The sequence below is a fragment of the Cyanistes caeruleus genome, chromosome 4, assembly GCF_971803275.1.
Source record: "Cyanistes caeruleus chromosome 4, bCyaCae1.hap1.1, whole genome shotgun sequence".
NCBI lineage: Eukaryota > Metazoa > Chordata > Aves > Passeriformes > Paridae > Cyanistes > Cyanistes caeruleus.
Genome location: NC_141704.1, coordinates 76218833 through 76235908, shown reverse-complemented (window position 1 = coordinate 76235908; position 17076 = coordinate 76218833). Strand labels below are relative to the sequence as shown.

Here is a 17076-nt window from a genome sequence, read left to right as displayed (position 1 = left end):
TTAGATAGGTTAGGGTAGACATCTTCCCTGTGAGGGTGGTGAGACCCTGGCACAGGTTACCCAGAGAAGCTGTGGCTGCCCCATCCCTGGATGTTCCAGGCCAGGTTGGATGGGAATTGGAGCAACCTGGGATAGTGGAAGATGTCAGGGGGTGTGGACAAGATGATCTTTAAAGGTCACTTCCACCCCAAGCCAGTCTGTGATTCAGTGTACATACATATATATTTAAAAACCTACACACACACAGACTCCTCAGTTACCTCAGTGTACTATTCCAGGAAGGCTTCTCTGGATAAAACCGAGAAGATGGGTAGTATTATTATGTATATATATAATTTTCTTTTTTTTGTTAAAACTAATTGTATTATACATCTTTGATTTTCTTCCCTTTGATAATCTTCCCACAACCAGAGTTCAAATTGTATTACACAAATATACTGTGAAAGAGATTCTCATATATGAGCCTAGTTACTCTCTTGGTTAAGAATCATAACTCCAGTTCCTGGAAGAAAGGTTGCACTGCTAAATTTTAAAAAAATACCGTAAATATTTTCTGTGTACCTTGATGGATCATTTTTTCATTACTAGCAAGGTGATGTCTTTTGGCATTTCTTAATAAACTTGTTTAAAAAATGAGTTCTGGCACAGTCTTACAGATGTGAAAAAGAAGAAAGGAAAACAACACTGATACTTGAAAATACGAAAAAATTGTATGAACATACATGGTATGACCTTACAGAAGTTGAAAAGTCTTCCTTTGCAAGCCAGGAGTACTTTGAAAAGCACAAGAATGCACAAGTCTTGAATGGTGTGTGTACCCCAGGATGTGATTTAGGTCATGATACAACCCCTGGGAATGATAATCTCCTGATGATGGTTTCCTCTGGAACAGAACATCCAGCCCAGGGGATCTGTATGCAGTATGAATGGGTTTAACCAAGGCTGATGCAGTATTCTGACTTCAGTTTCATTATGCATTCTGCTTGTCTAACTTAAAACATATAATTTTGTTGCTTAAAAAAAAAAAAAAATTAGAGCATTTATTGCCTCTAAAAAAATAGTGTGTTTCATTTCAGTCTTATTTTTGAGGTTATAGGTACAATATTTCAGTTTGATTTAATATTTTTACATTATTACAACCTTGCTGATATTTGAGATGAAATATTGAATCTGGCCAGGTTGGACAGGGCTTTGGAGCAATGTGGTCTAGTGGAAGGTGTCCCTGCCTATGGCAGGGAATGGATTGAGATAAGCTTTCAAGTTCTTTCCATCCCAAACCATGCCATGATTCTATGAGGATTAGCTTCATTCTGTAAAGATAGAATTTTCTGTGTTCTTCATAAACTAGAATAAGTACAGAATATAAGTGTCTCTCCTCTCTGTTTTCCTGTATATTTCAGCATTACTGTCAGCTTTGGTTTGACATTAATCTTACCTACGACAAAATAAGAAGGATTTAGATTTTGGTCTAGCAATTACTGTTCTAAAGCACAATTATGGAGCTCAGTGGATTCATATTGAAGCTGGCAACACACATTGAATTTTAATAAGGGGAAATGATAACATTTACCTTCAAATCAATTTTCCAAATCAATTCAAAAATCCTGTCTTTTTAGAAAATAAGGGTTGTTACCCATGGAGCTGTTCAGGGTTTGAAATTTTCCATAAGAGAGTTTCCATAGGAGAGTTTCCAACTTCTCTAAAAATCTCTTCATCCTTGAGTCCAGTATGATTGTGTATTTGGCTTTGGAAATATTGAAGGTCTTTATTTCAGGCAGTTACTCAGTATTGTAGCTAAAAATAGTAATAATAAATAAAAATAATAATCATAATTAAAGAAAGCAGTGTTTTGCATGCAAACAATAATGCAAACAGTCCATTGTAAGTAGTCATAAATTGGTAGGTTCCCTTTAACCTGTATCTAACTTTTGTTCCCTGCTACTCGAATGTCACTCTCTCAGTATTTTCCAGCCAGGTCTGTTTAGTTGTTGCAGCTCTTCCTATTCCCCACAGCTCCAGGCATAAGAAGCAGAGGCAGTTTGAGAGGACACTAACTACTGCCAGTTCTTCTGGAACCTACAATCCAAATGGAGTATTTGATGGTTGGGAGTGTCACCTCTTATTTCCAGCTCTTGAATTATACAGATTCATGAGCAATTTACCATTCAATGCACTTTTAGAATGTGTAGCTGCTGAGGAGAAAAAAAAGAAAAAGCTTATAGTTCCCTTACAATAGATCAACCAGTTGGCAGCTGATTGCGGTTCTGATTCAAGGCTTTTTTTCCCTGTCACCTTCTGACCTACCATTACTGTCAACCTGTTCCTGCAGGCATTTCTGTAAGTGTTGACCTGCTCCTTTGAAAATCAACTTCAAATGAAAGTGTTTATTATTAAACTCCTCTAGAAATTTTCTTTCTTTTTAAAAATAGTAAAAGTAGTGATTTTTAGGATTCAAAGTTTTTTGAAAAGGTTTTAATTTTTATGATTGCATTAATCATTGTACAGATTTCATCTATGAAAATGTACCCTCAATCTCTGTTCATATGAGATTTTTTTTCTTGTTAATGGACTTGCTAGGAAGAGTTGGCTGTGCTTGGATAGGTTTCCTTTAAATAATTTTTAATAACATGGTGTATATATACTTAATGTAGAGTAATGAAATGGTCTTGAAACAAGAACTCTTTCTGTTTTTCAGTTAAAATCTGCAGTCTCGACTATATAGGCTGTCATCAAATTAATGATCTGTTGCAAGACAAGAAATAACAATATAAATAAAGCAAAACAGAACATTCAAAATTGTATAAACAATTGGCTTAGTGCTTGAGTATATATATACATGCCTTGATTTGTGCAATAATATTTTCAGGTAAATTAACCCTATGAAAGGATACATTTATTATGGAGTTTTTAGAAGAATTTGAACAACACCTTTGCTAATTTGAAAACCTAGAATTTTGTTTGTCACAGATATAGGAGTTCAGCTAGAAATGGGGAATCTTACTTTTGTAGTACCTGCAGTTGTTATTACCTGACTGCAAGACATTTAGAGACACAAATACTCAGAAAACCCTCTGATAGTTGTAATTTAGAGGTAAATGAAGAAACTACTATGCAATATCCTTGTGTACAGCTTCATGTATCATCTCGCTCAGTAGCCTGAGGCATTAGCGAACTTTCAGCATGAAATTTAGTGCTTGAGCATGCATTCCTGAGTTATTGTATATCATGCATACCATATATATGGCTTTTATAGACATATAAATCACAACATCGGGAGTCTGTTTCCAAATGTAAAGTTGATCTTAATCTCAACAAGGTGGCTAAATTTATCTTAATAAGAGAATCTGATTCTATGCAAAGGTTATTCTTGGTGAATCATTAAAAGGAAATGTGTATTCTTAGAATTTCAGGTAAATGCAGAGAATAATTGCTCAGGTTTCTGTAAGTCTGGATTGTCAGCAAAGAAACAATGTCACATGAGGGCTGGGCCAGTCCCTGGTGGGTACAGCAAGTAAGTGTGTGAGGGACCATTTCTAGCCTTGAGGGCAAGTTGTAGAGTTTGGCATGACTCGCATGCACATCCCAGCATTCTCCTCTTCTTCCCCTCAATCTTCCCCCACCAAAATAAAATCACAGAACTGCCTTTCCTTTCCTTGGGGAGAGCCCATGGCCTGTACTGTGTGCTCAGCAGTTCCTGAGTATTGCCCAGAGGAATGGAGGTTGTCAGGAGCCAGCAGCCCCAGGAACCGTCTGAAAAACGCAGCAGGGAGCAGCACCCACAAGGCAGTGCCAAGTCTTGGCCACACCAGCTCTATGAGTGCTCATGCACTCAGAAGCTCTGCTGAAATAAGCCAAGTTTATTGCAGCCTTCAGACTTCACTAGCGTATTGTTCACTTCAGATGAGGTTGATTAATCTTGTCCTTCCTTCCACCCTATGTTCTACATATCCTGTAATGGTCACTGTATTTATTTTGATCACACTGGGAGGGATTAGACCTTGGGTCCCATTGGTTTGGGCAATGGAGACCTGCACCTCAAAATGTTCTATGTGGGTACATCTTTGGCAGATCATTGCTAGTTCATTTGCACACCTCTTGAATCACCACATATGGTTTTGAAGCTGCAATGTGCCCTGCTCCTATATTAACCTCATGACATTCTCTGATTCCTAACCTATTCAGTAGTTTGTTTTCCTTGAAAACAGTTTTTCAGAATAGAAACAGCTCCCAACCCACACGAGAGGTTTGTTAAGTAGTGCATTTATCTGCTTTTCGGGGGTGGGGGGCAAGCATTTTAGAATGCACTTGGGTATTCTGTAAGTCCTGTGAGGAGCTTGTGAGGGAGCTGGGTGGTTCAGCCTGGAGAAAAGGAGGCTTGGGGGGACCTTCTCACTTTCCACAAATCCCTGAGAGGAGGGTACAGCCAGGTGGGATCAGGCTCTGCTCCCAGGGAACAAGGGACAGGACAAGAGAAAATAGCCTGAAGGGGAGGTTCATGTTGGACACCAGGAGTAATTTCTTCATGGAAAGGCTGGGCAGGCATTGGAAGGGGCAGCCCAGGGAGGTGGTGGAATCATCACCTCTGGAGGTGTTCAGTGACATGGCACTCAGTGTTCTGGTCTGGGTGACAAGGTGGGGATCAGTCACAGGTTGGATTTGGTGATCTTTGAGGTCTTTTTCAACATTAGTGATTCTGTGGATCTGAGCTATGTTATGGTGCAAGTGGACCATGTAATTTGATAACTGATGTCCTCAGTAGTCATGGGTGTGCAGTGTAAGATGCAAGGATTTATTCTGCTTTTATTTATTGCTATGGTTGTAGATAACTGCTGAAAGGGGGCAAATAATAAACTGTTACACTACTGTAACCTAGAACATCATTCAGCTTGTTTTCTGAGTTCTTTTGTGGTTTGGCAGTTTGGGACTTTCCAAAAGTATAATGGAAACATTACAAAAACTTTATGTTACCAGAATCCCACTTTGTAAAAATTATCAGTGTAAAAACTCTCTGTCAGTTACTTTTAACTGCATTTACGTCAGCAAAAGGGGTTGCAAATGTCAAAAGTTATGAGCCATCATAAGATCATCATTGAGATTTCTTTTGCAGTTAAAAATGAAACATTCTTACTGACAAAATCCTGAAACTGAGGTATTAATTCTGAATGTATAAATGGTGTGAAAAAGAGCTCAAACCAAAGTAAACTCCTGTCTGCTCTGCAGCGTGAGAAACATGAAATGTTTCAATAATATGCATGCAGAGGGATTTCCCCCACTTCTTTCATTAAGCTGATCAGGGTCATAGAATCCCAGAATGGTTTGGGTTGGAAGGGACCTTAAAACTTCTCTCATCCCACCCCGTGCCATGGGCTGGAACACCTCCCATTACACCAAGGTTCTCCAAGCCCTTTCCAACCTGGTCTTGTTAAAGAATAACATTCGAATTCAACTATACCAGTTTACAAACCTTAGCTTAATGTTTTTCTCTTTAAAAAACAGAGACTTCTTTGTCATGCTCATATACAGTGATATTTTCCAGATTTTATATTTGCATTCAGTCCTGCTAGCCACTCTGTTAACAGGCTGGCAATCCAGAACACCTTTGTTAGTATATCTCTACTTCTCATTAAAGAAAGAGACTATAGAACACCCAGCTGATAAGAAATCAAGTAAAAATTTATTTTAAAAGAATAAATCAAACGTGGAAAATTACATTTGTGGAACTAATCACTTTTTTCTCTAGGGTACCATTATTACTTGTTTTAATACTACCAAATCTTTTAAATACATCACTGAAAGTCTTCTGTTTTCTTTGTTTTGTTTTAGTACATGAGAAACTATTTAGTCTGTCTGGGATACACTGATTCAAGAGAGTATCTTCTTCAGACAAAGGTCTTAATTGTGATGGGGTTTTATTCATAAAATGTGTGACCATTGTCTCAGTAAAATTGTTACTGAAGTAGTTTGTGACATTTCAGTTATGCAGAAATAAATTCCACCTGTATCATAGAATAATCCTGAGTTGGAAGGGAGCCACAAGGGTCATCAAGTTCAACTTCTGGATCTGGCTTGTAAACAATTAAAACTGATCTAAAAATTTACTCTGTTAATTTTATAATCACTTAATTCACAGTAATTTCTTGTCTTTGACAGTGTTTACCATTTGTTTTACTTTGGAGTAGATGCTTTCTATAAAAGCACAATACCAAAAAGAGGCATAAGTAATTCCAGCACCCTCAGTAGGTCTGTTATTGCTGCCTGTGAAGTTATCTTGGTAGGCTGGAGTCACTCTTCCAGGTGATGTGGGCAGGAACTGATAGCTGAGTGTGCACAGTTTGAGAGGAAGGAATGAAAGGATCTTCCTGTTGGATCGTATTTAAAAGAGTACCTGTTCCTCATAAGGGAGTTAAACTGAATACTTCAACCTTCTCTTACCATTCCTTGAATGTCCCAGTTAAGTTGTTGGGATTTATTCATGCATTGAACAAATAAAAATTGTGTTGAATTTGCTTATAATATGACATGGAGGAAGAACTGAAAGGGCTTTACAGGACATACTTATATAGGATTGATGTTTTGTTATGAAATAAAAACATAGCTAATAAATTACTTAAAAAAAGAAAGTGTAGTTGCTTTGCTTTTGAATTTGAGAGAACATGCCATCAGTTCTATTTTGGATGAAGAGTACTTCATGACTTGAAGGTATCATAAAATACTGGGGTAAAAGACATGATTAGGTCTCAGCAAAATAGTGTATGTCTAAAGCTTCTTCCAGCCCAAGAACAGATCTGAACTTGCATTAGGCCTTCTTTGAAAGCATCCCCAATAGGCTCTCCAGTAAAGTGCAACAACATATATTAGTCCTGACAGAAAACAGTTTTTGTAATTGTGAGATTTGAGGTGGTGGGGCTATTTTTGTTGTTCTTGTTTTGTTTTGGTTTGTTGTTTTTTTTCCTTTCAAAAGACCATTATTTCCATGTTTCTTGGAAAACATCACATTTCATATGAAATAGAGTGTGAGGCTGGCATTGCTCAGTTATTTACTGTAACTGTCAGTCACAGACATGTTATTTACTACAGTGTTCAGTGATGGGGTTGTATGGCTGGCTCAGGATTCTGAGTGCTTCCCTGACTGCTCTGATTTAAAACACAAGCAGCAAACACCATTAAACAGTCTGCTCACTGTAGTAGCCAGCTGGGTCCCACAGTCTCCCATTTACTGTTTCTGCAGCATTCTAAAAAGGCATTTTACAGTCCTTTCCAGAGACATTTTGTTTTACTATGCTTTAACCTAGTGAAAAATTTAATTGTCATCAAGGATAGTTTTGTACTTAACATGTAACAGAGTGCACGTCCTTAACACATGTACTAGAAAATTAATGGTTTGTTCTTTGACCCATCAGTAAAATCCTGGAAGCTGTGCATACAAGGGAATGTGGAATCGTGAATGCCTTCAGTAAATGTCTCTGTGAGATTTTCAATCTTCTAACCTACCAACATTCTCCTTTTCTTCTTTTCTCACCCCCCTGCCTTGGCTTTGAAGTTTGGGGTGACATACTCAGTAACTTATTCTTTACAGCTCCTTAAAAAAGTTTAGCAGTACTTAAGTCACTTCACAATTACAATAGGAAACTGAAGAATTACGGGAAACTGCCACCACTTTGCTTTTGACTTGAGTCTGTCAGTGCACTCTGAAGTGATGTGATTCAGTGTGCTGAATTTAGCTGCAGAATTTAACCATGAAACATAAAAATCACTGGCATAAATCATTGCATCTTTTCAAATCATCCCACATCTTTTCACATGCATTATTTTCATCATTTGAGCATTTGCTGCAAATGGAATTATATGTTTGACTTTGATTTTTAATTTTTTTTAAAAAATCCTTGTTTCAAAGTGAAACTAAGTGAGAATGTTCAGTAATGCTGGATGCAGTGAAAGTCATCTTTAGAGCATGGAAGGTCCGATTGGCATTTACTTTTGCTTGCTGAATTCAGAAATTTTTGAGTTGTAATCCTGGATGTTGGGAGTGGAAGCAATTTCAGAATATAGTTGTGATGTGTGAGAGTGATGGCATACACAGTCTCTGTGAGAGTGGTGCATTCATCAAAACAGGGTATGATTTTGGATTGTTTTTCTCCTTGCAGCTGGCAGTTTTCAAGGATTTCACCTGGACTGTGTGTCAGGGAGCAGTTGAAATGTTGTGAGAGGGAAGCAGCAAGGCAGGTTTGCCAGCTTTTGGGGAGAAATGAATTAAGTACCAAAGCTGGCCTGAGTAATAGAGCACTATCACAAGGCTGTGGTGCCCATTTTTGTCTGGAAGAATGTGTGATCACTAGTGTAGAACGCTAATGAGGAAATCTTCAACAGGAGGGTTCAGTGGTTATCTATTTTTCTGTCAGTCAGTGATTTAAAAAATCAGAGTATTTTATGGATAGTCTGGAATTCTGTTCCAGAAGAAAAGTTATTCTGATGTAATACAAAATGTGAAACTGGAGAGAATAGAACTTTAAACAATCAAACAAAAAAACAACAAAAATAACCCAAAAAAAATAGCAAGCCTGTACACACAACCCACAAAACAAAGTCTCTCATTTTAATTGAGATACTCGTAAAATGTTTTCTAAAGCTTGAGATGGAAGACAAAAATACTATAGCCACCAAAACAGTGGCAGCTTGCCAGAATGACTTGGAACTTCCTGTTACAATTGTGATTAAAAAGGCTGAAAGGAATAATGTGATTTGTTGTACAACCTTTATCCCTGTATTTTTTCAGAACCTTGAAGTGTAAAGTCTTTAGTTTTCACTTTGCTTTAGAACTAAATAAATTACTGAAATTTTGACAGCTTTGTAGAAATTGTCTCAAGTCACATAACTAATTCTTACACTTAATTTCCTTTAAGTTTATTTTTGTTCTGATGAAAGAAGATAAGAGAATTAAAAATCACTTTTATAGCACTGATAGGAAATCAGCAAACTAAGATCCTCTGATTAATGAGTTTCATGGACAGAGAATAGGAAGGTGTATGACCAGAAATACCTAAATGTCCACTGTAGTGTTGATGTAAATTTGTACAAATTCAACTGATTTGATGGGCAGTGTTGAATACTGGATGATGTTTAGCACCATTGTTCTCTTCTACTGCTGCTGTCAGGATAGGCAAAGGCTGCACTTGCAACTATTATGTGTTTCAAGCAAAATGAGGCTGTGTTGGACCTTGCTTTATCCACATCAAGTCTCAGATCTAAACCATACCAGAGCCAACAGCCTGCTTGTCATGTTAGCAGCTATTTGTTGTGCCTTCTGGTTCAGGAACTGTATGTAAGAGAATGAGGAAAGCTGCATTGTTTAAAAAGCAAATGTTCCAGTTGTGTTACTGTCTCTTGTGAGAACCTATTCTGAATTCTCAAGTGTTTATAATATCATCTCAGTGGCTGGAAACTCCTGTGTTTTGCTCCTGGAAAGACTAGTTGAAAAAATTATTCAGCAGCTTACCCTCTCCTCATAACTGGACGGTCTTCATCTGCTTCTTTTACCTCAGGCTTGGAATCTTCATCTTCCTTTCTTCTTCCATAAGGCCAAACCCCTATTTTTCTAAGCTAGTTCTCTGAGGAGAAGTTTGAGACATCACAAAGGTACCCCACATTTAGATTCAAAGATTTATTTTTTTAAATTTTTTTTTTTTTTACCTCCAAGAAAGAGGATTTCTGCTTATGGGAGAATTGAAATAAACCTCATGTCTCTCTGGGAAATAATGCTGAAAGAGAGTGAATATCTTTGAAATGAATGTAGCAGGAGCAACAGGTTTTGTTGCCATGATTTCTGAGTTTCAGACATTAAAATGTTAAATTTTACCTACCTAGGTAGCATAGAGGTAGAGAAATGTTCTGGGGACATTGCCTTGGATGTGAGCAAAGTCACTGATGCTGGTGCAGGGGGCTCTCAGACCAGCTTAGCAAGGCTCCTGTGATGTGCTGCAGAAGGGAGCCTCTGTCCACAAGTATTTCAGTAGATGTGCAGAATGTGGTGAACTCCTATAATAGACTTGATGGTGGCAAGCCACAGCTGCCTGTATTCTAAACCAAAGTGCCTGTAGCCTGCCATAGGCCTTGGAATCCGGTAGCACTGAAGGCCTAAAGCATTCTTTTGTCTTTGGAAGCAGAATATCCTGTGTATATCTCCCGTCACTTCTGCTGCTTAGGAAAACAAATGAAAACGCCCAAAACCAAGACTCAGAAATGAAAAAAATGAAGTAATGTTTTTCAGTATCATCATAGATGCAGAGGAGCCTGTTTGGCAACCTAACAGCTGCTGTGTTCCTACTCTTACTAAGCTCTTCCATTACCCACATTGAATGCTGGATTCTTCCCAGTTGTCTAATCACTAATTAGCTAATTATTGAGGAGGTCTTGGAGGAAAATTGACTCTGTTAGTCAGCCTTTTTGGTGTTAGGGTCTGAAGGACATATCTCTCACTACATAATTATGTATTACATTATGTAGTCTAATGTGCTACATTCAGAAAGTGTAGAGCTTAAAAATATCTTTAATGGTCACCAAACACTGACAACAAATCCCCAGTGTATATTTCACTGGGTTCCTTTTCTTTGGCACAGTTTAATATTCTAGTGTCATTTTCTGTTCAAGTTGTGCAGACTGAGGGACAGAAGAGATAGAGAAGGTTGGAACCATTCACCTGTCCAGAGCAGGTCCAGGTAGAGTGTTCATGGTTAAGGTTTGTCAGGTCATTTGCAGAGGCTTGAAATACTGGAGTCTGCTCCAGGAGTCTGAGAGTTGTGTGTCCGTGTATTGCAATGCTTCATTGACCATTACTGTTAAAAATATTTAATGGATGTGCAATGTCAATGGTCTGTTCTTTAGGCTCACTTTTCCTTGTCCTCGTGGATGTGGATAATAGAACATACTATTTAACTAATTAAAGGTTGCTGTGTTAGCCAACAAGCTTCTGGTGTAGATTAACCATGTTTCTTATGATCTTAAAATTTTCATTAATTGTGGGGTTTAGGCCTCACTTGTATTCCTTTTTTATTTTCTTCACAGCCAGTTTCAGATATTTCTTCAGTATATTGAGTGGTACAAAATTCTTACTTCTTACTCTAGATAACATGAAGTTATTTCCTTTTATACAGTTGGGAAATCCTTTTTATTTGCCCCAAGGCATTAATTCAAAGTTATATGAGCTTATAAGAAGAAATTCATATGAATGGTCTGGCATCTAAAATACAAATTATTTTAAGATTTCTCTGTCATGTGAAGCCAGTGAATATGCAGAATTATTCCACTAATGGTTAAGAATCATATTTTTTTCTAGAACTGCTTCTGAATTTTACATCCTTTAGTAAATTTCTGACAACTGTTTCCAACTTTCTAACCAAGAAAAGGTCATATTAGAGTAGAAAGAATCTGATCTTCAGCTAAATGTGAGGAAAAGAATTGTGCTTCTTTCTGTGGTCTTAGCCTATTCATTTTTGCTTGAATGAGATGAAAATGCATTAGATTCACACAGCCATTCAGAAAGGGATCTCCTCCCTAAAGCTGAATTCAAAGTAGGTTACTCAGAGATTCTTGAGAGAAGTCTGTAAGTCATCCAAGATGGAGAGTCCACAGTGGCTGCTCCATATCCTCATAGTAATTTTTTTTTTTCCTTGTATCCAGCCAGAACCTTCTCAGTTGCACTTTTATATCCACATGTTCTCTGTTTGAACTACTTTGAACCTGAGTCAGGAGAGCAGCTCTGTCTCAGTGACCTGTTTGTAGGGGGGTGAGAAGGCTGCCAGCAGGTTCTCCTGAAGCCTCCTCCTCTCCAGGCTCAAACCCCCAGATCCCTCAGCTTCTCTGTAAGGTATAGGTAGGTTTTCTCATGAGTGTCAGGGAGTGGAATTTTTTCCCTGGATCTACTGCTCTACTCCCAAGATTCTTAGGATGCTGTTGATGCATTTGCTCTTGGGAAGTATGTTACAATTTAATAATTTCAGTAATCTAGGACATTAAGAGAAGTCAAAATACAGTCATCAAGTGTCTTCTGCTACCTTAATATATTCATTAGGATTCCTAATGATGCCAGACCAGCTATGTTAATCTTCCCTTTCTCTCTGACTTCACCTCCTCCAGGTTTTAATTATATTAGCCAGTCTAATTTGTCAGAGAAATATGGGGATCAGATTTACTGTTAAGCTCCTACTTTTAGACACGTGAGAATCAGCAAATAGGGTAGATGAGAAACCCAAAGAAGTGCTCCAGAGAGGGGAAGTCAGGTTGTGGTTGCTGAAGCCCTGATGCACGGCAGACCAGGGCTAGCATTTTGCAGCCGACCAGCACAGCCCTACCTAGGTACCAGGTGCTGCTACTTGAGTGGGTTTGGGTACTTACAGCTGTGTGACAGAACTGGGAACATTACAAATAGTGAAGGGAAGGAGCCAAGTTCATAAAAGTGTGAAGTTTTCCAGTTTGATTGTTCCCAGAAATCTTTTAAGTTCCATAATGGGAGTAAAAATTTCGTACTGTGGAGCTAAACATGATTGAAGACAGACTTTTTGTCTGGTAGGAAACTGGTGATCTGTAATGAATGTTGTCTCTAGAGGTTTTTCTAACAAATGGTTCCTGCTTGTTCCTGTTTTTTGACTCATTTCTCGAATATGTTTCCCAACCCAAACCGCTTTTTTAACCTAGAAATTTCTCTGTTTTTCAGTGTGATTATAAATAATGTGTAAGAAGAAGAGTAAGTGTCAGCATTACTCAGACTGTTACTAGTCCACTTCTGTTTGAGAAAACATTCTCTTTTTGCTCACCTATAGTTTGGTGAAACACAACTACGAAATAGAAGTTTTTCTGTGACTGAAAGAAACACCTTTTTCATTCTGCATTGATTGAAGGCTGAAAATTGATCACATTCTGGTGGAAGAGTAGTGTATGTTCAGTTGTTGTTATGTAAAGGCATGAATGTTCTTTTCTGCATAATAGTTGATTAGGTGATGTTTCTAATGTGCAAAATGTTAATGATTCTTTGAAGAGATTTTTTTTTTGCTGGACTGTTTTTTATTTTTTTCCATTTTTGTCTGGACAGTTGCTGGACCTGGAGACTGTAGTTGCATTTTAGTAGATGTAGGCAGATTTAGCAACAAGCACTGTCATGCTCAGAGAATTTGCATTCTTACCCCTGAGCTTGGTTCTGTTGCTGCTAGAGGGAAAGATTCAATAAGTAGTCTCAATTAATATACTTTATATATTTTATATATAAAAAATATACTTTTCCTGGGTTCTGCTGTGAATGATTGTGTTAATGATAATTATTTCTGTGTACTTCATGAGAAAGTACTGGGAGATTGTCAGAAGCAATTCTGTTTAAGCACATATCCTTCACTGTGCTACCGACTTTGTTTATATATTGGTCAATAAATGTGACTTCTGTAAGATAACATAAAGATGTCTAATTTTGTCCTTCTTTTTTTCACTGGTTATCAAGAGAAAAAGCATAACTTTTTTCTTGGGGCTGACATGTACCAGATCATGTGAATTAAAGACTTGGCCATGGAAGCAGTGAGCAAATACAGCCTTGGGATACTTCTTCCCATAAACTTTGTTTTAAATTCGTATAGCACCTTTACTTACACAAGCTTCTTTTAAGAGCCTGGTTTAAATAATTAAGATAGATTATTGATTTTCAGATACAGAGAAAGAGAAAAATCTAGCAGCCACTGTCATTGGGAAAGGCATTTTCTCTTCAGTGCAATACATTTAAATATCTCTTACTGGCATGATACACATCTTCATTATGTTTCAGAAGCAAGTGCAGTAAACAAATGACAGAAATATAAAGCTGTGTTGTGAAAGTAGGCTTTTTAACTGCCAGGGATGGATACCTGTCTTGGAATGCTGGATATTCTAGGTTTCTGATATTTTAGAACACTATCTCAGAAACTGACATCATACCATTAGGGCAAGATATTAATTACTGACTTGACTGAAACATTAAGAGATCATTAGCACAGAGCTGGATTGTTTAAATTCTAAACTTGTCAGAATATAGTATTATTCTGAACTACACTGTTCTTGATAGTAAAATAGCCTTGTGGCTTTGTTACAGTCCAGCGCAGTTCCCTGTTACTGGCCAACTATGTTGTCAGCAATGTAAATAATTTAGTGATCTTTTGTAACACAGGCCAGCCAGTTCTGTTCACCAGACACCACAACTGTCCTATTCTTTAGTTTCTGTCTATAATTTCTTCCAAAATCTGGACAGATTACAGCCAGTTTCACACCAGCCACAAATGTTCTCTTCACAAGGTACTTCCACACCGTATTTAAAGTAAGATTTGGGTTTTGTGCAATATTGTGTCCTTCCCCACCCTGGGCCCTGCAGAAGGTCCCTGCAAAAGCTCCACTTCCTTGCTCTACACTGAGCATTTCACAGATAGTTCTCTTCAAAGCAAAATCTCTGAGACCAATAATTAGTTGGAAAAGTTCCCAAAACAGTTTTTTTTGGGGCAGTGTAGTTCTAGTGGATTTTTAGACTGTTTAGAGGTTGAGATGTAGGACGATTTCTCAGTGTTTACAAAATGTGCTTGTTTGGGAGGTTACAAGGAGATGAGAGTGACAGGATTTGAATGATTCTCAGCAATGCAAGTGGTACACTGGTGGGACAGTGGTTCTTCCCTCTGACTGCCTGAGGCACCCTTGTTGCAGAGGTTGCTCTGCTATGTGCAGAGCAGTTGCTGACCTGGCTCACATTACAGAGCACGAATTGTGGGTTGCCATAAAATGCTTTCAGTGGACCACTGGAGTTCAGGAATGGCTGGCATGGACTGGAACTTTTCTAACAGTGGTTGCTCAGGATTTAGCCCCTTCATCTCGAGTCAGTTGGAGTATACAATGTACATTGTAAGGCTTTTCTTCTTGCTCCATTTCCCTGTGTAGTAAGTCACAGGTGACATTCTGAAGCTGGCATTGTGGTGACAAAAGCTGTGCCTAAGTCATAAAAATTGTATGTACAGTTGAATTGTATGATGTTAAAGAAACTCTAAGGGAGGAGGTGCAAGGCACTGGTAGTTAGCAACTTGTTTTTTCATGAAGGTATCACTAAGGCTGTGATTTGCTGCTGCTGTTCCCACATAGCTTTGAAGCAATCTTACGCTCTTGCAGTAACTTTTTGAAGTGTTGGTGGATCCTGATTAAAATTGTACTTTCCCAACATGATTACTCTGTTAACCAGATATCTCGTTTGAATCAGACTAGAGCATATTATTGCATGGTTTGTTTCTGTTGACAGCACTTGATCCTAATTAATTTCTACTGTTGAACATTTCTCTGGTGGGATATGGATGCTAAATCTGAACCACAGTGCCTGTACAAATTACAGGCCGCATAGCTCCTCAGGCTGCCTGAGAAAGTAGCCTGGGAAAAATATGAGAAGGAATTAAAACAATTCTCAGGGACACTAAACAGCCTTGCAGGTGCTGTTTGTCTGTCCTCTTGTTCTCCTTGCAGGAGAAAGTCAGGGGGGTGTTGTGCCCCTGACCAATGATGGTGATGTAGCACTTTGTTAACCAATAAGAGTTTCTTTTCTGTACCTTCCACGTACCAGTCTATAAAACAAGCCTGAAGTAATAAACCAGAGAATTCTCCTGTTGAAACTCCCTTGAGAGTTTATGTCGTTCTTTATCGCCGCTCCCAATTGGAACAACAGTGGGAAGTAAGAGGTAGCATTGTAGGCACATCAGTGTTTGGCTATAGCCTGAATATCAAAGAACCAGCATTTCCCAATCATGTCCAAGTACTGTGTTACATAAAGGTCATTGCTTGTTCAAGCTATGGAGTATGATACTATACATGGTACATGGCCTTTGGAGAAAACACAATCATTTCATGGAAAGAATGAATATTTTTAAACTTGTATTATTAACTGTACTTCATGTAGGTAAAGTTAGGCATGTTAGGACAGATGTGCAAGGTGGGTTTTAAGACCTAGTAGTGCTCTGCTTCGTACACATGTAAGCATTGCCTGTCTGTCTGTCACTGCTACTTTCTCATGTAGCTTGAGACTCTATAATAACATTGGCTGAAAAGGAACTTGTAAGAGGCATGTGCTCATCTCTGAGTTCAGTTTTATTGATCCATAGACTGTTTGAGATTTCGCATCTAAATCTACTTGACTTGCCTCTCATCACAAAACTTGTGTTTCAGAAAGCTGATGATCCTGATGATGATTTCACACAAAGTGAAAACTTTGTGTTTATTGTTTTCCTTGGTACATAAAAATGCATTCTGTTTGGGGCAAAAAAGGCGGAAGAGAGAACATCATCATCATGCCACAGCCTAAACTGGCATTATGATAAATTCCTTTAACTGGCAGTTCTTGGTTTGAAATTACATTTTAAGAAATTAAAGAATTTAAGATTTGGATGAGTATAGCTTGGCTGTCACAGAATGGATGAGGTTGGAAGGGGATGTGTGTAGTATAAATATGCATGTGTGATGTTACAGTACACCTTAGGAGTCTACATAAATTTCATATGGAACATACTTTCCATAAGATAATGCTCCATGTTTATTGTTAAGATCAACTTGTCCCAAGACTTGGTAAAGTGTATGTATATGAGTCTATTAAGATTATCTGTTGTTATCTCATACATTCACACACAAATGTAGTTGTGAACTCCCATGTGTATGTATGCACAAGGAACTAAAGACCCCAGATCTCATCTTTGCTCATTTTCTAGTAACATAAGGAACAGTTTCTTAAAGGAGAAACATCCACGGCTCTTACTTGATATAAAGAATTTGTGCTGGGCACGCACAAGTAACACATTGCTACTAAATGTACAGAAGAGGTGGTCTCATGCAAACTTGTGTGTGTAGGTATATTTTTCAACTTCTTTTTTTTCTATTTTTTGCTTCACAGTTTTTGATGGTTCTTGCTTCTGAAAGCAAGCAGGAGCTGTAAGTGAGCATAGCTTATCTGGCTCAGTGTGAGAAGCAGAAAATACCTCAGTCAAACATTTGCTAAATTAAGGGAGAATGTGAAATTAGTGCCCACTTGTGTCACTGTTTTGTGATACTCAT

General features: G+C 38.0%; 1 protein-coding gene and 1 long non-coding RNA gene across 3 annotated transcripts in view; both read left to right on the top strand.

Annotated features, from left to right (window-relative positions):
* The window catches only part of ATXN10 (ataxin 10), a 96811-nt gene that overhangs the window by 61553 nt on the left and 18182 nt on the right, over positions 1-17076 (top strand). The gene's annotated exons all lie outside the window — the stretch shown is intronic.
* LOC147653786 (uncharacterized) lies at positions 12443-13439 on the top strand. The gene is made up of 2 exons (XR_015285931.1): positions 12443-12558; positions 12707-13439. It is a non-coding gene; the product is annotated as an uncharacterized LOC147653786 (long non-coding RNA).